This window comes from Chrysemys picta, chromosome 4 (genome assembly GCF_011386835.1).
Source record: "Chrysemys picta bellii isolate R12L10 chromosome 4, ASM1138683v2, whole genome shotgun sequence".
NCBI classification, from domain to species: Eukaryota; Metazoa; Chordata; order Testudines; family Emydidae; genus Chrysemys; species Chrysemys picta.
In genome coordinates, this window is record NC_088794.1 from 82,218,916 (window position 1) to 82,244,126 (window position 25,211).

A 25,211-nucleotide genomic window follows, 5' to 3' on the forward strand; every position below is an offset into this window, starting at 1 on the left:
CAGGTAGCTGGCCTGGCACTAGGCAGAGGAACTGCAGAATGGAGTGGTGGTTGACACTTGGGTGGGTGGCCTGTAGATGGTGACCTCTTTTACTATGTGGTTTTGCAGGTTGCCTTACCCTGAGGGATCTGCTGATGGTTTCACATACAAATTATGCAGGGAAGCAGGCTTGAATTGGACTCTAAGAGGGACAACATTCCTTTACTGGGTGGCAGAGGTGACCCTCAGTCTGATGTTTGGTGGAAAAGATGGGCATCTTCATTGGTCCCAGGGAATGTAGCGGAAACTGAGGCAGGACTTGCCTGTATGGCTGCAGTTGGATGTAGGAAGATGCCCTAGTGGGGGTAAGCTCAGTTATGATGTCCCACCCCTTCTTGAACCTTGTTAAGCTCTTGGCCTTGACAACTTCCTGTGTTAATGAGGTAATGAGTTCCACAGTGTAATCCTAGCTTGTGTAAAACAGTATTTATCTGTTTTGAATTTCATTGAGAAATGTCCCCTTGTTTTGTGTTATGAAACAGGGAGAGCATAAGTTCTCAACCTACCTTCTCTGTGCCGTTCATTATTTTATATACTTCTATTATGTCTGCTCTTATTTGTCCCCTTTCTAAGGAAAATAGTCCAAGTGTCTGCATAGGAAAGCTCTTTCCAGATCCTTGATCAGACTCGTTGCTCTTCTCTGAGCCCCTGTACCTGTGTAATCCCCTTCTGGACATGAGGTGACTTGAACTGTGTGCTCTCTTCCAGATGAAGCAGCACCACTGATTTATATAAAGGCATTATAATATTCTCTGTTATTTGCCACCCCATTCCTTAAGCATCCTAACATTTTGTTTGCTTTTTTGACACTGAGTAGAGGTCTTCATTGAGCTGTCCACAGTGATGCCTATGTCTCCCCGTTGTTTTTTGTTTGTTTGTTTGTTTTAATTAATATATTTAACTTAGAACTCAATGGTGTATAAGTAGCTTAAATTTTTCCCTCTAATCGGCATTACTTTGCATTTATGGACACTGAATTTCACTTGCCATTATGTTGCCCATTCAGAGCTTGTCTATTTCTCTGAAGTTCCTCGCACATCTCTCTGGTCCTGACTAACCATTTGCTGCCTCACGGCTTCCCCTTCCCAAGCCATTAATAACTATATTAAACAACACAAGACATAGTACAGCACCTTGAGGCCCCCACACTGTTAACTTTTGCCATGATAAAAAATTGACCATTTATATCTACTCACTGTATTGTCTTCTAGCCAGTTTTGATCCATGACAATACTTTGCCTGTGACTACTTAACTTCTTTAGTAGCCTCTTGTGAAAGACCTCGTTGAAAGGAATCTAAATAAATTATGTCAACTGGTTCTCCTTTAGCCACTACTTTATTGACCTGTTCAAAGAATTCTAAGATAATTAGTGAGGCATGATTTTCTTTTGCAGAATCCCTGCTGACTGGACCCTGTTATATCCTGATGTTTTGTTGCTCTGTTTTTTATTAATTATCATTTCAACCAATCTGCCAGGTAAGATTTATTGGTCTATAGCTCACCAGATCACCCCTACAGCCTTTAATTTTTAGTATAGGTAAAATATTTGCTACCTTCCAATCCATTGGAACAGTAACTGGTTTTTAATGAGTGCATATTATTGTTAGCAGCTCAGCTGCCTTCTATTTCAGCTCCTGCAGAGCTCTTGGGTGTAAACAATTTGGGCTGGGTGTCTGTTTTTTTAAATCATCTGTTTGCTCCAGCATCTCTTCTTCTGACACCTCACTCTTTGAGGCCTGGTCTACACTACGACTTTAATTCGGTTTTATCAGCGTTAATTCGAATTTACCCTGCAACCGTCCACACAACGACGCCATTTATTTCGAAATAAAGGGCCCTTTAAATCGATTTCTGTACTCCACCCCGACGAGCGGAGTAGCGCCAAAATCGATTTTAACATTTCGAATTAGGGATAGTGTGGCCGCAATTCGATGGTATTGGCCTCCGGGAGCTATCCCACAATGCACCATTGTGACCGCTCTGGACAGCAATCCGAACTAGGATGCACTGGCCAGGTAGACAGGAAAAGCCCCGCGAACATTTGAATTTCATTTCCTGTTTGCCCAGCGTGGAGAGCACAGGTGACCACAGATAGCTCATCAGCACAGGTAACCATGCAGGCCAATAATCGAAAAAGAGCACCAGCATGGACCGTGAGGGAGGTACTGGATCTGATCGCTGTATGGGGAGAGGATTCAGTGCTAGCAGAACTTCATTCTAAAAGACGAAATGCCAAAACTTTTGAAAAAATCTCCAAGGGCATGATGGAGAGAGGCCACAATAGGGACTCAGATCAGTGCCGCGTGAAAGTCAAGGAGCTCAGACAAGCCTATCAAAAAACAAAGGAGGCAAACGGTCGCTCTGGGTCAGAGCCGCGGACATGCCGCTTCTACGCCGAGCTGCATGCAATTCTCTGCATGCCACCACTACCCCACCTGTGATCGTGGATTCCGGGTCGGGGATAGTCTCATCAGCTACACCTGAGGATTCTGCCGATGGGGGAGAGGAGGAGGAGGAGGATGAGCTTGCAGAGAGCACACAGCACTCCGTTCTCCCCAACAGCCAGGATCTTTTTCTCAGCCTGACTGAAGTACCCTCCCAACCCTCCCAAGCCAGTATCCAAGACCCTGACCCCATGGAAGGGACCTCAGGTGAGTTTACCTTTTAAAATATAAAACTTGTTTTAAAAGCAAACGATTTTTAATGATTACTTTGCCCTGAGGACTTGTGATGCATTCGCGGTCAGTTCAGCTACTGGAAAAGTCTGTTAACGTGTCTGGGGATGGAGCGGAAATCCTCCAGGGACATCTCCATGAAGCTCTCCTGGAGGTACTCCAAAAGCCTTGCCACAAGGTTTCTGGGCAGTGCATCCTTATTCCGTCCTCCATGGTAGGACACATGACCACGCCATGCTTGCAGCAAGTATTCTGGTATCATTGCCTGACAAAGCCTGGCAGCGTATGGTCCCGGTGTTTGCTGGCATTCAAGCAACATCCGTTCTTTATCTTGTTGTGTAATCCTCAGGAGAGTGATATCACTCATGGTAACCTGGTTGAAATATGGGAACTTAATTAAGGGGACAGAAGTGGCCGTTCCTATTGGGCTGTTTGCCTGTGGCTGAAAATAAATCCTTCCCTGCAGTTAGCCAAGCGCAGATGGGAAATTGGCCCTGAGCTTTTCGCGTTTGGCTAGCAGGGATCTTCCCTGTTACCAGCCACGCGGTGGGGGGAGTGGTACCGTGATCATCCCAGAGAATTTATGGCGGGAGGGAGGCTGCGGGGGGGGGGTTAGTTTGGTTCCTGCAGGGATCTTCCCTGATACCAGCCACGCGATGGGGGGAGGGGTACAGCGATCATCCCAGAGAATTCATGGCGGGAGGGGGGGGTGGTTAGTTTGTTTTCTGCTGCTGCTGAATGTTAACAGAAAAACCGCAGCACTCTACGGGCTTTGCTTGGTATGTGGGAAAGAAGGGCGCAGAAGCCGTAAGACAATGGCGTACCATGGCCGCATGCAAGCCGAATTCTGTTGCCCAGACCTGTGATCTCTAGCAGCAAAGCCACAGGCACTCAGTATTAAGAGGCAAAATGCGACCTTGCACAGAAATCACATGTGCTATGTAATGTGAATAGTGTTGGTCACCGTGAAAGAGTATAAGCATTGTTCTGCAAAATGTATCTTTTTAAACAATTCTCTCTTCTTTCCCCTCCCTACAGCAGCTGCAAATTCCTCAAGCCTCCCTCCTCCATCCCGAAGGCTATCACAGATAAGGCGTCGTAAAAAGAAGACGCGAGACGAGATGTTTTCAGAAATTATGGAATCCAGCCGCAGTGACAGAGCTCATCTGAATGAGTGGAAGGAAACGGTTGCAAAGTATAGGAAAGAAGCCAGTGAACGTGAGGACAGGAGGGACCAACGTGAGGACATGAGGGACCAACGTGAGGAGAGGAGAGGAGAGACGCTCGAGATGAGAGGTGGCGGCAGGAAGATCAGAGGAGGCAGGATGCAACGCTGGGGCTGCTGCGTGAGCAAACAGACATGCTCCGGCGTCTGGTGGAGCTTCAGGAATGGCTGCAAGAAAACAGACTGCTGCTACAGCCCCTGTACCCACCTCCCCATGTTCCATATCCTCCTCACCCAGACGTGTAAGAACGCGGGGGGGGGGGGAAGGCTCCGTACACCTTCCCATTCCACCCCAGTGGACAGCCCAAGCAAAAGGCTGTCAATTTTTTAACCTTTTTTTAGTGGCCTTTTCCTTCCCACCGATCCTCCTCCCAAATCCCACCCGGGTTCCCTCCCTCTTTTTCTAATCTATTAATAAAGAATAACTGATTTTTAAATGATAGTGACTTTATTTGGTTTGAAAGCAAGCTGGGGGAAGGGGGAGGGTGGGTTCCTTACAGAAAATGAGTCAATAAAGGGGGCAGGTTTTCATGAAGGAGAAACAAACAGATATTTCACACTGTAGCCTGGCCAGTCATGAAACTGGTTTTCAAAGCCTCTCTGATGCACAGCGCTTCCTGGTGTGCTCTTCTAATCGCTCTGGTGTCTGGCTGCGCGTAATCAGCAGCCAGGCGATTTGCCTCAGCCTCCCACCCCGCCATAAAGGTCTCCCCCTTACTTTCACAGAGATTGTGGAGCACACAGCAAGCAGAAATAACAATGGGGAGATTTCTTTGGCAAAGGTCAGAGCGAGTCAATAATGAACGCCAGCGACCTTTTAAACGGCCAAATGCACATTCTACCACCATTCTGCACTTGCTCAGCCTGTAGTTGAACAGCTCCTGACTCCTGTCCAGGCTGCCTGTGTATGGCTTCATGAGCCATGGCATTAAGGGGTAGGCTGGGTCCCCAAGAATAACTATTGGCATTTCAACATCCCCAACGGTTATTTTCTGGTCCGGAAAGTAAGTCCCTTGCTGCAGCCCTTTAAACAGAGTAGTGTTCCTGAAGACGCGAGCGTCATGAACCCTTCCCGCCCAGCCCGCGTTGATGTTGGTGAAACGTCCCTTGTGATCCACAAGTGCTTGCAGCACCATTGAAATGTACCCCTTGCGGTTTATGTACTCGGTGGCTTGGTGCTCCGGTGCCAAGATAGGGATATGGGTTCCATCTATCGCCCCACCACAGTTAGGGAATCCCATTGCAGCAAAGCCATCCACTATGGCCTGCACATTTCCCAGAGTCACTAACTTTCGTAGCAGCACCTGAGTGATTGCTTTGGCTACTTGCATCACAGCAGCCCCCACCGTAGATTTGCCCACTCCAAATTGATTCCCGACTGACTGGTAGCTGTCTGGCGTTGCAAGCTTCCACCTGGCTATCGCCACGCGCTTCTCAACTGTGAGGGCTGCTCTCATCTTGGTATTCTGGCGTTTCAGGGCAGGGGACAGCAAGTCACAAAGTTCCATGAAAGTGCCCTTACGCATGCGAAAGTTCCGCAGCCACTGGGAATCATCCCACACCTGCAACACTATGCGGTCCCACCAGTCTGTGCTTGTTTCCCTTGCCCAGAATCGGCATTCCATGGATAGAACCTGCCCCATTAACAACATGATCTCCAAAGCACCGGGGCCCGTGGTTTCACAGAATTCTGTGTCCGTGTCCATGTCCATGTCCTCATCATGCTTGTCGCTGCGCTGCCGCCGCCGCTGCCTCCTCGCCTCGTTTTTCTGGTCCTGGCTCAGCATAAACTCCACGAGAACACGCGAGGTGTTTACAATGTTCATGACTGCTGTCTTGAGCTGAGCGGGCTCCATGCTTGCCGTGGTATGGAGTCTGCAGTGTTCACCCAGGAAAAAAGGCGCGAAATGGTTGTCTGCCGTCCGTTGCTTTCATGCAGGGAGGGAGGGAGGAGGTGAGGCTGTACCCAGAACCACCTGCGACGATGTTTTTTGTCCCATCAGGCACTGGGATCTCAACACAGAATTCCAATGGGCGCGGGGGACTGCGGGAACTATGGGATAGCTATGGGATAGCTACCCACAGTGCAACGCTGCAGAAATCGACGCTAGCCCCGGTACTTGGACGCACACCGCCGAATTAATGTGTTTAGTGTGGCCGCATACATTTCGACTTTATACAATCTGTTTCCCAAATTCAAATTATATAAATTTGGATTAATCCCGTAGTGTAGACATACCCTGAGACCACCTGACCTTTATGGAGAGAGAGAGAGAGAGAGACTGGGGTAAATCTCCCCAACAGTCTCACTGGTGAACACAGATCCAAATCATTTAGCTTCTCAGAAATGTCTTTAATTTCCTTAATTGCTCCCCTTAGCACTGTTGATCCAGCGGACCCACCAGTTCTTTCACAGGCTTCCTGCTTCTGATACATTAAAAGAATCACTTTTTATATTTTTAGCTAATGGCTCTTTGAAATCAATTTTAGCTGTTCTAATTTCCCTCTTATTGGCTGCTTTAATTTATGCTCCTCTTTTATTGGATTCACTAGTTCAGATTTCCAAATTTTGAAGGATTTCTGTTTGGTTCAAAATGGTTGCAAGTGTGTCTAGTGGATTGGAGTAGGAGCTAGGAGTGGGAAATCCTGGGTTCTGTTCCCAGCCCTGCCACCGATTTACTCATTTTTACTAATCTGTGCCTCAGTTTCCCCTTCTGTAATAAGGGGATAATGATCCTGACCCATCTCCCAGGAGGGCTATGAGGCTTACTTCATTGCTGTTTATAAAGCCATTTGAGGCCCTATTACGGGAGGTGTTAGAGAAGATGAACATAGCATGGTAAAAAGCGACCGAGTCCTGTTATAGACTAACAGACGTATTTGATAGCATGGTAAGTGTAACCTTTATGGAAATACACGATGGCTCTTTCTGGAGAATAACTGCTTTAAGCACCTCCAATACTGGCTAGTGACATCCCATAACTGGGGAGATTGTGAGCTCAGCAAGGTAGACATACTTCCTGTGCTGGCCCTAGAGAGCATGTCTGTAGCTGAAAATGAAAAAGGGATAAGCAGCATGAAACAGACCAGCTGTTTGCAAATGAAACACAGATTCTTAGAAATTAGCTTAAGGGGAGCTGTCTGGCTGGCTCAGGGAGCTAGCTAACGGGCTACAGAACCTTTCATTTCTGTCAGCTGCTCCAGTCCAGCCCAGGTTGGCCATTCCCATATGATTGCTCTTGAGTGGATCCTGTGTGGAATGAGTTGATGAGTATCAGTCCTGGTGTCCATGTCTCACCCATGAACTATATGACTGTCATCAACTGGCTGTCTTGTTGGCAGCCCCAGAAAGGACAAGGCCTGAATGGGCCATGAATATTGTACTCCCTCCTTCCAGGACAAGTCTGAGGCATATTAGCATGAGTGCTTTGGACCTGATTCAAAAAGCCTTAAGTAAGGAATTTGCATGGCCAGTAACTGGATCATCAGTCTTCAGAGCTGTCAGTCCAGCCACATCCACCTGCACCCAGTGACCCATCTCTCCAGAGAGCTGTTTGGGGAAGTGAGGAAGTTTGGAGTCTGGTGTTCTTGACAGAGAGAGACAGTCAAGACCCTGCTACCAAAGTTCTCTGATCAGCAGCACAGGGATGCAGACACACCTACAGTGGAGCACCCGTAGGACACTATTTGAAGAACAAAGGGTTTGACTCAAAGGAGACATGGTGGATGAGTCGTGGCTTTTAGACAGGCAAGGGGGTGGGGGTCAGGACATTGGCATCACTAGTTCTGTAAAAGCCCTGTAGGCAGCTGGATATCCCCTCAATAGCCCCCTATGCCAGGTTACACAAGTGTTCCCATGGGATGCAGTCTACACTGTTAGCAGGGGCAGCTCCAGCGCACCAAGCGCATGCCTGGGGTGGCAAGCCGCCGGGGAGAGCCTGCCGGTGGCCGTGAGGGTGGCAGTCAGGCTGCCTTTGGCAGCGTGCCTGCAGGAGGTCCGCCGGTCCCGCGGCTTCGGCGGCAATTTGGCGGTGGGTACGCGGAAGGCGCGGGACCAGCAGACCTCCCCCAGGCACGCCGCCGAAGGCTGCCCCACTGCAGTGCTTGGGGCGGCAAAATACATAGAGCCGCCCCTGACTGTTAGGTAGACATGCTCTCTAGCAAAAAACTGCCTGCTACAAACACACTTTGTCCTGGGCCAAGTTGCGGATATAAGTCACTCACCGCCTTGGAGGGTGGTGTGGAGGGGCTATGCAGCAGTCTAGTCCCTGGCTGATATGTTCCAATTTAGAATGGTAGTGCTGCCACAGTGATTATGTGGGGGTTTTCCCACCCTGTGCCATCCCTTTGGGGAGGCCAATCCTGTCATCAGCATTAACTTAGCACAATGCATATGCCCTCTCCTCCACCAACAGTGACTGGCCTGTGAGGGCCTCCTGGGAAAAGTCATCCTGTGCATTCCTCACCATTCTTACATGCTAACACCAGGCCAGGCACAATGAAGGTGACCACATTTGTTGGATGGGAAATAAGGGAAAACCACATGAAAAATAAGAGACAACACTTCATTTTAAGGGACATTTTAGGGAAATGCCCTTTTCTTTAGCGTAGCATGTATTTTTTTTCTCTCAAGTGTACATTTCTGTGGCCCACAAGTATACAATGCAATTATCATAAGGGTCCATTTAATGTTTAAAAGGGTACTTATCAGTTTAATATGAAAGGGACAAGTGGTCATCTGCCCCTTTCACTCTAATGGGGGAAGTAAGGGAGGGAGAGCAGCTGGCTACAGCTAACCAGAGAGACACAATTTCCTTTCAGGAAATAAGAGAACAAAGCCAAAAAATTCAGCAGAATTGGAGGAGCTGTGTCCAGATCTCCTATTCCACTACTGGAACTCTCTGTCATATGAAATATCCACTGTCCAAGATGTCAGCAGTCACCTCATCCCATGGATCTCTGCCCCCCAACACAACAGTACTATAGACTCACAGATATTAGGGACACATGGGCATCCTGGCTGCACCCTCTCCCTGCTTCCTCTAGCACCCTATCTAACCTTCTTGTGCATCTCTGCAGTGAGGGGGCTTCCCCTGCCTTCCCAGGGGTGTTGCCTCTGTACCCATTATTCGGCGTGGTGCAAACACTAATTGGGGACTTGCTGGCACTGTTCAGAATTTTCTACTGATATTGAGACAGAACTTCAGCATTGTTCATTCCCATCCATTTCTCCTTGTCCTGCTGCCATCTGAGCCTGTGACTAATTCCCCCTCCTTAGCGGAGACTGCTCCCCTGAAGGTATTTATAATCTGCTATCCCATGCCCGAGTCTCCGCCTTGCCAGATGGTATAAATTTAGCTCCCTTGCTCTTTCCCTGTTTCTCGTCCTCCCAAGTGAGGATTATTTTTGTTGCCCTCCTTTGTACTGGCTCTTCTCCTTCTCTCCACAATCAAGTCTGTCGTCTTCTGATCCTGGGAGGGGCCCAGAGCTGCAAACGCTATTCCAGGGGAAAGACCTCTCTCACTACCCCAGTGTGAGACCTGGTTCCCCCACCATTGGCTCTTCTCCCCATGATGTCACAATGTGAGCTCCTGTATTGTCTGCACTCTGCCATCACCCCTTGGCCTGTCTCAACCTCACACCTCCATGTCCCCCCATGTTGAGTTTGTCTTCCTGTCCCCTTTCAGCCCCTTCCATTACCCCGTGATGTACTGTAATTCTCATGCACATGGCTCCAACATGCTGATAGGTGGGTTACAGGAATGGCCTATGGCTCAAAGGCTTCCAAGGACTTTTGTCATCTGACTCTCCAGGGATCTGCTCAGGTTTGGGCTCCACCTTGCTCACCTTCCTCTCAGGTATTCAATGATTTTTTTTAAATCATATTTTGCTTTTATATAAGAGGCAAGGGGCTAGATCCTGGCCCCAGACATGGCTCCTTTGTAGTGTTCCTGTAGAGCAAAGGACTATAAAGCTGCCCTAAGTGGGCATGTGGAATCTCTGGATGGTATAGGATGGCTGTTACTGGCTGTGCCCTACCCTCGCCTGACCCTGCCTTTGCCCCCTAGCGTTGAAGGTGGGACATACTGCTGCACTCAGGGATCTGTGCTCCACCCCCACTAAGGGCCCTAAAGAGTGGACCAATGTTTAGAATGCTGTGAGAGACCTGGGTTCAATTCCTGCTCTGTCACAAACATCTTCTGTTTGTTAGGCCAGTCACTTAGGCTCTCTGCCTCAGTTCCCCATCTGTAAGCTGGGGTAAGAGCACTTCCCTACCTCCCAGGATCAATCCCTTAAAGACTGTAAGGCACTGATGTACTTATAGCAATGTGAGCTATATAAGTACCTAAGACAGATAGAAGGGGGCCATAAGCAGCCTGTCTAAATTAGAACAGCCATAAGGCTTAATTTATGCTGAGGTCTGACCTGGCCCTATTGTACTAATTTCAGTGGGGTCTGTGGGACCAGAAAGTCAACAGTGTTAAAATGACCAGTCACTGTCCAACATTAAGTTTTAAACAAGGTTGTGGCTTTTAGTACAGAGATTTTTGGCAAAGGCAACATTACAAATCATGTAAACCCTTTATGAAAGATACAGAAAAGAAGGAAAAAGTTAAAATATTAGAAATGTAAAGCCTGCAGTAAAGCTGTCTTTTAACAACGTCCCTTGTTTCCTTTTCCTTTAGTGGGGGAGAGGTTTTACTAGGAGACCGTCTTTTCAATGGCATTAAAGAAGGTAATAACTATCCTTTTTGCTAAGTTATTGAGATGGGCTGAAGCTGTCACTGTTGCTGCTGTTTATTAAAGTCTGATCCCATTTCCTAGAAAACAACCAAGCCAAACACACACATAAGAACGGCCATACTGGGTCAGACCAAAGCTCCATCTAGCTTGGTATCCTGTCTTCCGACAGTGGCCAATGCCAGGTGCCCCAGAGAGAATGAACAGAACAGGTAATCATCAAATGGTCCATTCCTAGCTTGTGGCGAACAGAGGCTAGGGACATCATCCCTGCCCATCCTGGCACACACACAAGCGGAGAGACAGAAACAGCAAAGACTGAACATGCAGTGGCTGTCTCTGGTATTGACTCTCACTTGCAACCTCACTACTGGAGAAACACAAGCATGAAACGTGGTCTTACCAAGCTATCCAAAACTTGGCCAACTTGTACCAGCATTGGGCTGTTAAGACAGTGCTTTTAGCTGGTTCTCTGGTCACAGGCTCACAGAAGTGTTGCAAAATATACAGTCTTGGCTGGCTAAGTCAAACTGTTATGAAACCCAAGGCAAAAGGAGTGGGGGGAGAGAGAGAAGAAAAAAGGTAGGGAAGGAAAAGGACACACAAGGTGGGGGAGAAAGAAAGTCTTACGACGGAAGTGGTGGAGGTGGCAACGTCATCTGGGACCCTCTCTCTGGCCTGATCTGATGGAGGGTCAACAGTGTTACATTGGGTCCCAGGAGACTTGGGGGATGGCAGCCATGATGATGAAATTCGTTCCTTCCCCACTTTCTCAGTAATTGCTGTGTTCAGGTCTACTAAGTCCTTCCGCTCCCCAGTCTTGTGTGTGTCCCAAAATTGAGTGTAGGGTGGCATAGCCCATCCCTTTCTTATTTTGACCACCACTTAGGCTAATTTCTTACACAACCAATTCTGATCCATTGATTTCTGGTCCTACACTTCTCTTGTTTACCAGACATGATCTTAACACAGTCCTTGAGTTATTGTAGGAGGTCTTTTGTTTGGACTAATTTAGTCTCTGTTTTCCTTTTGTATCTTTTCCAATCAACAAGTTATTGTGACATTTTATGAACTTCCACTTACTTTTTTACACACAAGCTCACAATTAGGGTAAATTTGTAGGCCTAATTATTACACTATCCCCTAGAAGCTTACCTCCATTTCTCCCTTCCTGAATTCTGCCCTGAGCAGAGATCGGGTGGACCCAGTGACTGACCCCAACACTGTCGGTTGGACTGAGCATTGGATTGGGATTCAGGAGATCCTAGACTTTGCTGCCATTTCTACCACTGACTTTTCTCTGTGTGAGCTTGGGCACGTAACTTGACCTGCTTCCTATCTATAAAAGAGGCCAATGCTCCTTGCACTAGATACCTTACTTTCTCCATTGTCTAAACACTGTACAATCAAGCAAATCCCCTAAGAGACTCCCTTTGCATGCACTGGGTGATGACAAAGGCAGGAGGGGGAACAGACCAAATGTCTGACAGCATCAATACACTTGGGTTGATTGCTTCTGTAAATTTTACCCTATTACTAATATGCTTAGTATTGGGCTTTGGTGTCACAGCCCAGACTGGGTGAAGCCCTGAGCTCAGTTTTGATTATGGTATGGTGGGGCCAGAGGCGCTGTCCATTAGGTTCATGGTATAGAAATAGAGATGTTAGATAAAAACACAAAATCCTCTTGCTGGAAGGTTGCAATAGGACACTTTATTTCTTAGAACTCAACATGATTGCACCCAGGAACCTCAAACCAGCAAGAGACAAAGCCGGCCGCTCTCTAAAATAGAGAGGAACAACTCACCCCACCTGACTCTAGGCTGTCTGCGAACTGACTGCTGCTAGGCCTAGATTGCACACGTCCCTATGGCATCCCATAGCCTGCAAGCAAGAGCAGGAAAACCCTTACAATTTAGAGTGATTGGGTAATTTTTACACAGTTTTCAATACACCACCATGTCCTTTGCTCCATTGTGAGCAAGACACAAGTCATTCTTCCGCTCTACTCTGCGCTGGTTAGGCCTCAACTGGAGTATTGTGTCCAGTTCTGGGCACCGCATTTCAAGAAAGATGTGGAGAAATTGGAGAGGATCCAGAGAAGAGCAACAAGAATGATTAAAGGTCTAGAGAACATGACCTATGAAGGAAGGCTGAAAGAATTGGGTTTGTTTAGTTTGGAAAAGAGAAGACTGAGAGGGCACATGTTAGCAGTTTTCAGGTACCTAAAAGGGTGTTATAAGGAGGAGGGAAAAAACTTGTTCACCTTAGCCTCTAAGGATCGAACAAGAAGCAATGGGCTTAAACTGCAGCAAAGGAGGTTGAGGTTGAACATTAGGAAAAAGTTCCTAACTGTCAGGGTGGTTAAACACTGGAATAAATTGCCTAGGGAGGTTGTGGAATCTTCATCTCTGGAGATATTTAAGAGTAGGTTAGATAAATGTCTATCCGGGATGGTCTAGACAGTATTTGGTCCTGCCATGAGGGCAGGGGACTGGACTCGATGACCTCTCGAGGTCCCTTCCAGTCCTAGAATCTATGAATCCCTCAGAGACAGTCCCTCTGGCCACCATCTTTATGAAGGGATGCTGGGTTCTCAAAGCTCTCCAATGCCAGGTGGATTTAACAAGTAGCGTGACCTGGTCCTGACTGACAGATGCTGCGCTGGAGATTATCCCCACTTAATTCTGCTCCGAGTAATCCAATCTCTGCCTCAGACCCATGATTCCTGAGCCTCTGATCTTATTTGCTATTTAATGAGGAAGCCAGTGAGGGCTTCTATGAAACTGTCCTGGGCTTCCCGTCTAGCCCTCAGCTATTTGCTCTGTCATTCAAGTCTTTCTCCATCCCTCCCCTGCTCCGATCAGTTCAACAATGCACGTTCCTGCCTCTGAATCCTGTTTAATGTTCACGGAACCTTCCATTTCTTCTTGTGCTAGACAGTAATTTCATGAGATCTAATAGGAGACTGACCCAGTCCCTCCTCATGAGGCAGATGTCATAGAGCATGGGGAATCCAACAAACCAGCTGATTGTTCTGAAGCCAAAACAATTGATTTCAATACACCTCTACCCAGATATAACGCTGTCCTCGGGAGCCAAAAAATCTTACCACATTATAGGTGAAACTGTGTTATATTGAACTTGCTTTGATCCACCGGAGTGCACAGCCCCACCCCTCCGGAGCACTGCTTTACCGCATTATATCTAAATTCATGTTATATCGGGGTAGAGGTGTATAATCAACCACAAATGTACCACATTCCTTGAAAATCGGTCCATCCAGTCACCTCTCTCCGAGTCCACTATGCTAGGTGCAGCCCTGTGGAAGAAATCCACTGATCTATGCATGGGTGGCGGGTATCATAGGCCAAGGGAGGCTAAGCCTCCCCTGAGCCAGGCCGTGGCCCCACCCATGCTCCACACTGAGTCCCCGCCCTTGCTCCCGCTCTCCCCCGAAGCTGGCGGGGGTCAGCTCAAGCAGGCAGCCTGGAGATTCGGGCCAGGGGCAGCCTGGTGCTGGCCTGGGGAGTGGGGCAATTTGGCTGGGGCTCCTCTGGCTTTTGGGGGGGCTAGGAGCCCTGGTGGGCAAGGGGAAGCAAAAGGTCAGGGTAGGGGTGAGGCCTCGTGTGGAAGGGGTGGGGCCAGGAGACTAGCTTCCCCGAAGGTGGCGGAGGGGTTACATGCTGCCCACGGATCTATGGAAGATCAGAGCTTAGGGAACCTCCCCAGCTCCCCAGTTTTAAAGACGAAGCACAGCCACAGGTACAGATTTGGCTTTTGTGGCAAATTCCTCTCAGGGCCAGTGGGTTCCTCTATGGTCTATTGTGCTCAGAAATGGGCTTCTGGGTGCGATGATCTCCTGACCCAAGGTAGCTCCCACATGAAATGGGCACCTCCACGTGACCTACAGGGAACTTGTGTGTGACTTGCAGCAGTGAGTAGGTGGGCTGCTCTCTTCTATCTCACAGTCTCAGATGCCTCTCTCTGAGGGCCTTAGGGATGAGTTGTTCTTTTAGTTCAGCTGGCAGTGGTACTCCTCCTCAGCGAGGGTCTCCAGTTGTCCCACTCCCACCTCTGAGCTCTCCCTTTGAATGGAAGCCTGTGTATGAGGTATGGTGGGCAAACGGGGTGTGGAATGATGCACTGGGGAACCCAGGGTTTCTGTGCAGAGAGCTTGTGGCATCTCTTCTCATTTCTACAGCTTGCCAAGCCCCACAGTCAGATTGGAAGAGACATGAGGCTCTGCCTCAGCACACAACCCGACAGGCTGTGCTGCTCCCACCACGTGTGCTGTCATCTCTCGTGTGTCTCAGAGACAAGCTGCCTCGAAAATAAGCCAGAGCAGCTAACATACCCAGAGCTCGTTGCAAGTGTATTAAAATCTAATAGCCAGCACGTGCCTCGCGCTCACATGAGCAGAGTTTGTCAGGGAGAGAGACAACAATGGAGGCCAGGGGAGAGGGAGGAAAGAAATATGGGAGGGAGGTGATGGGCAGTCCAGCCTCAAACAGTGAAACTTCAGGTACTGCTGAATATCAGCAGTGCCCAGACAGAGATACCTCAGCCTCTATTTGGTAACCAGGGCAGCAGGTAATGGAGGCTAAGACTCCCCAAACTTCCGCTAATGCTCCCCACCGCAGCCCCGGGGCTAGGCAGCAGCAGGGCTCAGAGCTCCTCTGGGCGGCCCGGGATTAGAGCTCGGCCCTGGCTCAGGGCTGCTCCAGGTGCCAGCTGGGGTTCCGGGCTGTGCTGGCGAGTCGGCTGGTGAATGGGGGGAAGAGGCGGAGTGGGGCAGGGCCTCAGGCGAAAGGGTGCAGCAGGGTGGGGCCTCAGGTGGAAGAGGCAGGGCAGAGAGCTAGCGTCCCAGAACAGGGGGGTGCACGCACCACCCATGCTTGGTAGAGTGTGCAGGCCTGTGGTTACCTGCTACAGTAATGTGCTCTGTATGGCTCTGCCACTGGCTAGTTCTATGACCTTCGCAATAGCGTACATTGACCTTTAACTGTACAGACACCATGAGCAGACAGTGAAGATGGATCTGAGTCCATAATATGCTCACCCAACAGCCAAATGCAAGGTTATACATCCAAGAACAAAGGATGTAGGCCACTCTTACAGGACTGGGGACTGTATTTTGGAAAGCAATGACTCTGACAGAGACTTGGGAGTCATGCTGGATACCAAGTGAACATGAGATCCCGGAGTGATCTGGTGGCTAAAAACTAATACAATCCTTGGATGCATAAGCAAGAATTAAGGGAGGTGTTATTACCACCGTATTGGCATTAGTGAGACCATGACTGAATCCTGTGTCCAGTTCTGATGTCCTCACTTTAACAGGGATGTTGACAAACAGGAAAGGGTTCAGAAAAGAGCCACAAGAATGAGTCAAGATCTGGAAAACCTGCCTTACAGGGAAAAACTAAAGATGCTCAATCTATTTAACTTAACAAAGAGAAGGTTAAGATCGTGATCCCTAAGTACCTACATGGGGAGAAGATTTCTGACAGTAGAGGGGTCTTCAATCTAATAGATAAAGGTATAATGAGATCCAATTATTAGAAGCTGAAAATCTAGACTAGACATAAGGCATATATTTTAACAGTGAAGGTCAGCAATCATTGGAATAACTTACCCAGGGATGTGGTGGATTCTCCTTCACTTGAAGTCTTTAAATCAAGACTGGATATCACTTTGTCAAAAATCTGATCTAGCTCAGCCAGACATTTTGGGCTTGATGCAGGGACCACTTGGTGAAGTTCTGAGGCTTCTGTTATGCATCAATACCCTCTTGCAGATGGTTCCTTGTGGCCTAAAAATATATTAATTTATGACTGAGGTGGTTAGTGTAGCAGCAGTGTGTGAGCCATATAGAACAAATTACACCTGTGATTCATAGACAGCACCAGTCTTCTCTTCACTTCCTGTGGCTATTCCTGGTGTTGGTTTTAATCTACAAAGCCACATGGGGTCTGGATTTTGGCTGTCCTTCAGAGATGTCTCACTAATATGCACCAATCGCAGTGAAAGTTGACCTGAGATCAGCTGGGACCTTCTAACAATCCTCAGATATGAATGTCAGAACAGTCTCAGGGAGTGGCCTTCACTCCCCCTGTGTCTATCACCACCAAAGTGCATGGATCTTCAGGCCCATGGTGCTAAACCCATTATTCATTCAGAGATATGAGAGTCCATCTACACTAGGAAAATTACTTGTTCCTGTCTCCCCACCCCATGCTCCGCTGGACTGGTGCTGAGAATAATTTAGCTGCTACTAGAGTAGATGGAACTAAATCACTTTCAGCCCCATTACGAGAAATGTACGTGTGTGTGTGTGTGTGTGTGTGTGTGTGTGTGTGTGTGTGTGTGTGTGTGTGTGTGTGTGTGTCACACTTCCTGGAATGGGACTGGAAATGGTTTTGTCCTGCCTTCATTAGCAATCAAAAGCTGTATTCCACCCCAATTGGTTTTAGTCATGTAGGGGATGGCAGGGGCTCAGCAGTGGATCCTGGATGGGATTTGGGGGGCTCCCAAAGTCTGTGTCTCTCTCTGCCTTATGCAATTTCTGAAATGACTTTACCTGGCACTACAGCAGTGACATGAGAAGAGCCTGTGGGGCAGACACAGAGTTTGATTCCTACAAATTTGGATGATGGCTTTTTAAGATCATCTTTAGAACCTGGAGGAGGAGTTTTTCAGGGAAGCATTTCAGCTCTGTGTGTGTGTGTCTCTCTCTCTCTCACACACATGCATATTCGACTTTCCCCTAAGGTGAAATGCTGGGATATTAATTTTGTGAAGTTCTCGATAAGCTATTGAAGATTAATTTTAGGAAAAGCCGGGGGATATGATGGATTAGAGCCCAAGCCTGCTTAAATATGCAATATTAAACATTGATCGTTGTCTCTCCTTGTCATACACTCTGCCCCCGGTGTCTGGGGCAATCCCATAGTGTGATGAGAAGGCAGGAAAGTACTCAATAACCCCACACCCTACTGAGCAGGGATTTTAACAAACACATCGCCATTATTTTTTAAATCGGTTGTATTAGTCATCAAACAAAATAGAAACTCACTCTGTTGTGTAGATTGACCGCCCTGGGCACTGGAGTCCTCATTTATCCACAGGACTGGGACACTGACATGGCAAGCTTCCCCGCGCCCCCCTCGTCTCCCCCTCCCCCACACATACACAAAGACACGCACACGCATGCACGTGCGTGCACACACACACACACACACAGCTCCCCACCATCAGTATGCCTCACCCTGTCGTGTGGAGTCAACCTCTAATGTGAGAGGTGAGTTCAGTCTCCATGGCCCATGTAGTCCTTGGCTTTTCTGCGGAGGCTGCCAATAAGGGGGCAGTTAGTTACTATTGTGTGTTTTTGGTGTTATGAACATTTGCCCACTAGGAACTAGCAGGGCTGCGAGGCAGGGGAGGGCGCTGAGCCCGGCCGCGGGCCCAAAATCTCCGACAAGGCCGAAGCGCTGGGGGGAGGGCGGCGAGCCCGCCGCGGCTCCGCTCTCCCCAGCAGCCAGAGCACCGGGAGGAGGGCGGCGAGCCCGGCCGGGGCTCTCCACTCTCCCCGGCGGCCAGAGCGCCGGGAGCAGGGCGGCGAGCCCGGCCGGGGTTCTCCGCTCTCCCCGGCGGCCAGAGCGCCGGGGGGAGGGCGGAGAGCCCCCGGCGGCCAGAGTGCTGGGGGGAGGGTGGCGAGCCCACCGCGGCTTTCTGCTTTCCCTGACTGGCCAGAGCGCCGGGGGGAGGGCGGCGAGCCCGGCCGGGGCCCCGCTCTCCCCGAGCGGCCGGGGGGAGGCCGGCGAGCCCGCTGCGGCTCCGCTCTCCCCGGCAGCTGGAGCGCTGCGGGGAGGGCGGCGAGCCCAGTCGCGGCCCCGCTCTCGGGCCAGAGCGCCCCGCCACACCGCCCCCCTCCAGGCACCGCCCCAAGCACATGCTTGGTGGGCTGGTTCCTGGAGCCGGCCCTGGGAACTAGACTGAGACCCAGAACCTTTTTCACACAAGCCACCAAACTGCGGCTAACAACTTTTGGTCATTACCTACCTAGGTAGGGCCTGCTCATGTTCTCATTGAAATCAATTAAAGTTGTCATTGGCTTCAACAGGAGCATGGCTGAACTCCTAGGTGGTATTCAAACAGTGTCCTAGAGGTGAAGCTATTACCAGTCTCCTGTGCTATCCCTTACAAGCTTTTCTCTGGGGAGCTCAGTCTGTCTGATAACCTGATAGCAACAGCATCCAGAGTCACCCTGCAGCACCTCCCAGCCCTACCTCTGGCCCCCAATATATACGCCTGGCTGGGTGTCTCACTGATCACAATGGTGAGAGATGAGATGGGGAGCTGCCAGCTGTTAGGAGAGGGAGGGGTCCGCCTGTCCCTTAGTGGGAGTTTTCCCACAGTGCGATGGCAAAGGGATCCCAATTATCCAAGGCAAATGCCAAGGACCCTCCCCCATGATGATTACCTTGAGAAGATAGTAGATCTGGCAAGGGCGTTAGGGGGTGTCACTTTCTCCTCCAAACAGCCATATGCTCTCTATACAAACATGGCTACTTCCAACTAGCAGTTGCATTCAGTTTCCATGGTGAGAGGGTAGGAAGGTATAGTCCCACTCCCACAGACAGCTTCTGGTGGAAGAAAGGGCTTCCAAGCTGTGCTGGCCCTTCTCCTGCCCCTGCCCCATCCCCCTCTCTACCTTGCCTCCTGCCTATCCATCCTCCTGTTGCACAGAGCAACACCTGCCTAGCAAGTTCTGGACGTTCCTCCCTGGAGATGGCTGATGGCTTCCCAGATCATCAGAGCCAGGCTTGTGGGATGTGAGTCCCCAAAACCAGAGCCAAGGGGGTGGGTTGACAATTCAGAGTTGGGAAAGGGAGCCTCGGTTTGGAGGTCATCACCAAAGGTAACGAAGTCTTCTTCTCAGGGCATTGATCCGGGTGGGAAGAGATAGAATCATAGAAATGTAGGGCTGTCAGGGACCTTGAGAAGTCATCTAGTCCAGCCCCCGGAGCTGTGGCAGGGCCAAGTAAACCTAGACCTTCCCTGACAGGTGTTTGTCTCATCTGTTCTTAAACACCTCCAATGATGGGGATTCCACAACCTCCCTTGGAAGCCTAGTCCAGAATTTAACTACCCTTATAGTTAGAAAGCTAATATCTAACCTAAATCTCCCTCGCAGCAGATTCAGCCAGTTACTTCTTGTCCTACCTTCAGTGGACATGGAGAATAATTGACCACTGTCCTCTTTATAACAGCCCTTAACATATTTGAAGACTGTTATTAGGTTCCTCCAACACATACACTCTTCTTTTCACAAGACTAAACATACCCAGTGTTTAAAACCTTTCCTCATAGGTCTGGATTTCTAAGCCATTTATTTTTCTTGATCTCTGGACTCTCTCCAATTTCTCCTCATCTTTCCTAAAGGGAGACTTGGACACAATACTCCATCTGAGGCCTCACTAATGTCAAGTAGAGTGGGACCATTATTTCCTGTGTGCTAGATACAACACTCCTGTTAATACAACCAGAGTGACACTAGCCTTTTTTGCAACAGCATTTTTGACTCATATTCAATTTGTGATCTACTATAATCCCCAATTCCTTTTCAGCAATACTTCCACCTTGCCCAACTTTTCCTTCCTAAGTGAAGTACTTTGCACTTGTCTTTATTGAATTTCATCTTAGTCATTTCAGCCCAATTCTCCAGTTTGTCAAGGTCACTTTGAATTCTAATCCTGTCCTCCAAAGTGCTTCCAGCCCCTCCCAGCTTGGTGTCATGCAAATTTTACAAGTATATTCTCCACTTCATTATCCAAATCATTAATGAAAATATTGACTAGTAGGGGACCTAGGACTGACCCCTGTGGAACCTCACTAGAGACGTCCTCCCAGTTTGAAAATGAACAGTCCATAATTGCTCTTTGAGTACAGTCTTTCAACCAGGTGTGCAGCCATTTTGTAATAATTTCATCTAGACTACATTTCCCTAGTTTACTTATGAGAATGTCATGCAGAACTGTGTTAAAACAAGCCTTACTAAAATTAAGATATATCACACCTACTGCTTCCCCCCATGCACTAAGCCAGTAACCCTGTCAAAGAAGGAAATTAGGTTGGTTTGGGATGATTTGTTTTTGACAAATCCATGATGACTATTTCTTATAACCCTATTATCCTCTAGGTGCTTACAAATTGATTGTTTAATAATCACCTATTGAAGTTAGGCTGACTGGTCTATAATACCCCAGGTCCTCTCTGTTCCTCTTTTTAAAGATAGGTGCTATGTTTGCCCTTCTCCAGTCCTCTGGGACCTCCACCGTCCTCCTTGAGTGCTCAAAGATAATTTCTTATGGTTCCAAGATTGCTTCAGCTAGTTTCTTAAGTACCCTAGGATGAATTTCATCAACCCCTGCTGACTTAAACATATCTAACTTATCTAAATAGTTCTTCAACCTGTTTTTTCCTTATTTTGGCTTCAGTTCCTTCCTCCATGTTGTTAATATTAATTGTGTTGAATATCTGGTCACCATTAATCTTTTCAGTGCAGACTAAAGCAAAATAAGCATTAAATACCTCAGCCTTCTTGATGTTAGCAGTTATTAGCTCTCCTTCCCCACAAAGTAGAGGACTTAGACTTTCCTTCGTCTTTCTCTTGCTCCAACTGTATTTAAAGAATCTCATCTTATTGCCTTCTTATTGGGATGGAGAGCCCCTAGGGTAATCTTGCTGGAGGTTCTCAAAGCTCTAAAGCTCCATGTTCAGAAGGTGAGGTAGGCAGCATGTGGACGTGTTTACAGATCCTCTGTCTGCCAGTTCCAGCTCTCACTTCTCCTTCAGGAGAATCTATCTGACTTGTGTGGTATTTCCAACAGGTCCATGTACTATCTGGAATGTTAACAAGATGAGCACAGCAGCTGCAGGTTGTCTTTTGTGTGTTTCTTTTTGACTGGTCCCTTGGAAACCACTCAGCTGCAGGGCTCTGGGGTTTCCCAGGAGAGTGAAACTAAACCTGCATGTTGCCCTGAATTATCATGTCTCCTGCTCAGTGCAGCTTTTCTTGTGAGGTATGGTCACTGGTTAAGGCGCGGGTCACAGGCACGTCCCTAACCTAGACCTCTCTCTCCCCCATAGACCAGATGCTAGGCAGTCAGTGCAGTCAGAACATAAGAACAGCCATACTGGGTCAGAACAATGATCCATTTAGCCCAGTATCCCATCTTCTGACAGTGGCCAATGTCAGATGGTTCAGAAGGAATGAACAGAACAATTATCAAGTAAATCATCCCCTGTCATCCAGTCCCAGCTTCTGTCAGTTAAAGGTTTAGGGATACCCAGATCATGGGGTTGTATCCCTGACCATCTTAGCTAACAGCCATTGGTGGACGTTTCCTCCATGCACTTATCTAATTCTTTTTTTAACCCAGTTATACTTTTGGCCTTCACAACATTCCCTGGCAACGAGTTCCACATGTTAACTGTGGATTGTGCAAAGAAGTACTTCCTTTTGTTTGTTTTAAATCTGCTGCCTGTTAATTTCATCAGGTGACCCCTGGTTCTTGTGTTATGGGAAGGGGTAAATAACACTTCCTTATTCACTTTCTCCACACCAGTCATGATTTTATAGACCTCTATCGTATCCCACTCCTTTAGACATCTCTCTTCTAAGCTGAAAAGTCCGAGTCTTTTTAATCTCTCCTTACATAGAAATTATTTCATGCCCCTAATCATTTTTGGACCTTCTCTGTACCTTTTCCAACCCTAAAATATCCTTTTTGAGGAGGAGAGACCAGAACTGCACACAGTATTTAAGGTGTGGGTGTATTGTGGATTTATATAGTGGCATGATGATATTTTCTGTCTTATTATCTATCCCTTTCCTAATGGTTCCCAACATTCTGTTAGCTCTTTTGACTGCTGCTGCTGCACACTGAGCGGATGTTTTCAGAGAACTATCCACAATGACGCCAAGATCTCTTTTTTGAGTGGTAACAGCTAATTTAGACCCAATCATTTTGTATGTATAGTTGGGATTATGTTTTCCAATGTGCATTATTTTGCATATATCAACATTGAATTTCATCTGCCATTTTGTTGCCCAGTCCCATGTAACTCTTCGCAGTCTGATTTGGACTTAACTGTCTTGAGTAATTTTGTGTTGCCTGCAAATTTTGCCACCGCACTGTTTACCCATTTTCCCAGACCATTTATGAATATGTTGTACAGTACTGGTCCCAGTACAGATCCCTGGAGGACACCACTGTTTACCTCTCTCTATTCTGAAAACTGACCATTTATTCCTGTACTTTGTTTCCTGTCTTTTAACCAGTCATTGATCCATGAAAGGACCTTCCCTCTTACCCCATAGCTGCTTGTTTTGCTTAAAAGTCTTAGGAGAGGAACCTTGCCAAAGACTTTCTGAAAGTCCAAGTACACTATATCCACAGGATCACTCTTATCCACATACTTGTTCATCTCCTCAAAGAATTCTAATAGATTGGTGAGGCATGTTTTCCCTTTGCAAAAGCTGTTTCATTATGCTAGCTCCTTTTGATATTTAATTGTCCATCATCATTGACAGAGCAGAACCCCATATCAGTGCAACAACGCCCCACCCCCTGAGAACCTATTGAAATCTCCCTTGACTCTGCAGGTCAGGCTGTATTAGGCAGCTCTTCCCATGTCCTGCAGACTCATAAAACCAGATAGCCGGGGGCTAGGAGCATGGAGATAGAGTTAGGGCAGTTGGTTTATCATGGGGGCCAGGGGTGAGTGGATTTGAGGACAGGCATGAGTATGGGGACAAGGATGGGCAGGGTCACCAGTCACAAATGTTCAGTTATGTGTTGTACTCTTATGTTTTGCAGAATAGAAATGTTAAATTACCAAAGATCTCTCTCCCCTCCCCCCCTTATACTCCTACCCTCCCCGAGTCCTCCTCTGCCTTTGGATGGAGGTTGGTGCTCCAACAGCATTACTTCCTGGCTCCATTTATCCATCTATATGAATTCACTTAAACCTTCCAAGATCACTTCTGTCCCTTTTCCTCTTTCCCTTTATCTCCTTCTCCCTGCTGCCCAGGTGCAGTGACTGGAGGTGAGGCTACTAGGATCCCTAAGGGCTGAGAACAGAGTGAAAAGCACAGGCACCTGATACCACTAGACAAACAAAGTTCCCAGCATGACTTGATCCCTCCATTTAGTAGGCTCCCCCTCTGTTCAGCACCTCTGTGAACTCTCTGTGTGTTGCCCTGGTGCCATGCTAACAAGTGTAATAAACCCAGGGTAATAACATCCCTGGCTATACACTTTATATCACACCTAATCAAATCACTTGCTGAGTCTCCCTCTTTGGCTCTCATTCCATTATTTGACAGTAAATGTGTGAAAGTGTTTCACGCAGCAGCATCCCTCTGAGGCAACTCAGCACTAGCAGGCTGCCAGGATCCGGCTTGCATCTAACCTCAGATGCCCCTTTTGCTGAAAACACAGCCCAGGACTTTGCTGGACTAAATTTGTGCTCCATGCAGGGTCTTATCTTAGAGGTCTCTCATTTGGCAGAGAAGATACAGCTCTGGCAAGGCAGTGAGCACAAAGCTAGTATCACCAGACTCCATGTGGTCTCTTCAGAGGCCGCACGGCAGTAGAGGCCCTTCTCACTTTGTATAAGATGAGAATTGTACTTGGAATTAAAATGTCTCATTCAGATGGCTATTTCTGAGTCTCCTGCTGGCTTACAGCATGATCCTGCTCCATTAAAATCAGTGGGAGTTTTGCCACTGACATCTATGGGAACAGGATGGAGCCCTTAATGGGGCCACAGTGCTGACCAGTAATATCATTCATGACATCAGCACTGTGGGCACACCCCAGAATCAGAGGCTGTAAATCATCTGGGTGGGGTTAGACAATCAGTAGGGTATTAGCTATTTAGAGACTGCTCCAGCTAAAGGAAAGCCTTTTCAGATAGTGTGGTCTCCCTAGCCGGCTTCTCGCAGGTTTTGATGGCAGCAGGGATTGTTTCACATGCAGAAGGGAAGTGGCACATTGTGGTTGTTCACTTGTTTCACTAGGATGTGGGCTAATCACTTTGTATCCATACAGCGTTATGAGCTGTGGCTGTGAAGCTCCTCAGCTGGCAGGGAAATAGTGAAATCTTGCAAAACTAAGCTCAATTTGGAGCTGCCATAACATTGGAGCAATCTCACAAGTGTTTCTGAGATTTGCTTGAAAAAAGAGATTCTGCTGCAAAATAAGGTCAAAATTCATTTCCATTTCCCACTGGGGGTTAATCAGCAGGGGACATGTTCTGCATCACTATTGCACTTCCCAGGGGCTAACCGAGGGGACCCCAGATTATTGCCTTCTCCTCCAGGCAGGAATCCAACAGATCCTTTGGTGTTCGCAAGTTGCCATTGTTTCCTGGAGATGGTGACTGTGCTAGCAGGGACTGCTGCAAGTCCTGCCATCCCAATAGCTGATACTGAGGCAAAGGGCCTCCTGCAGTACAC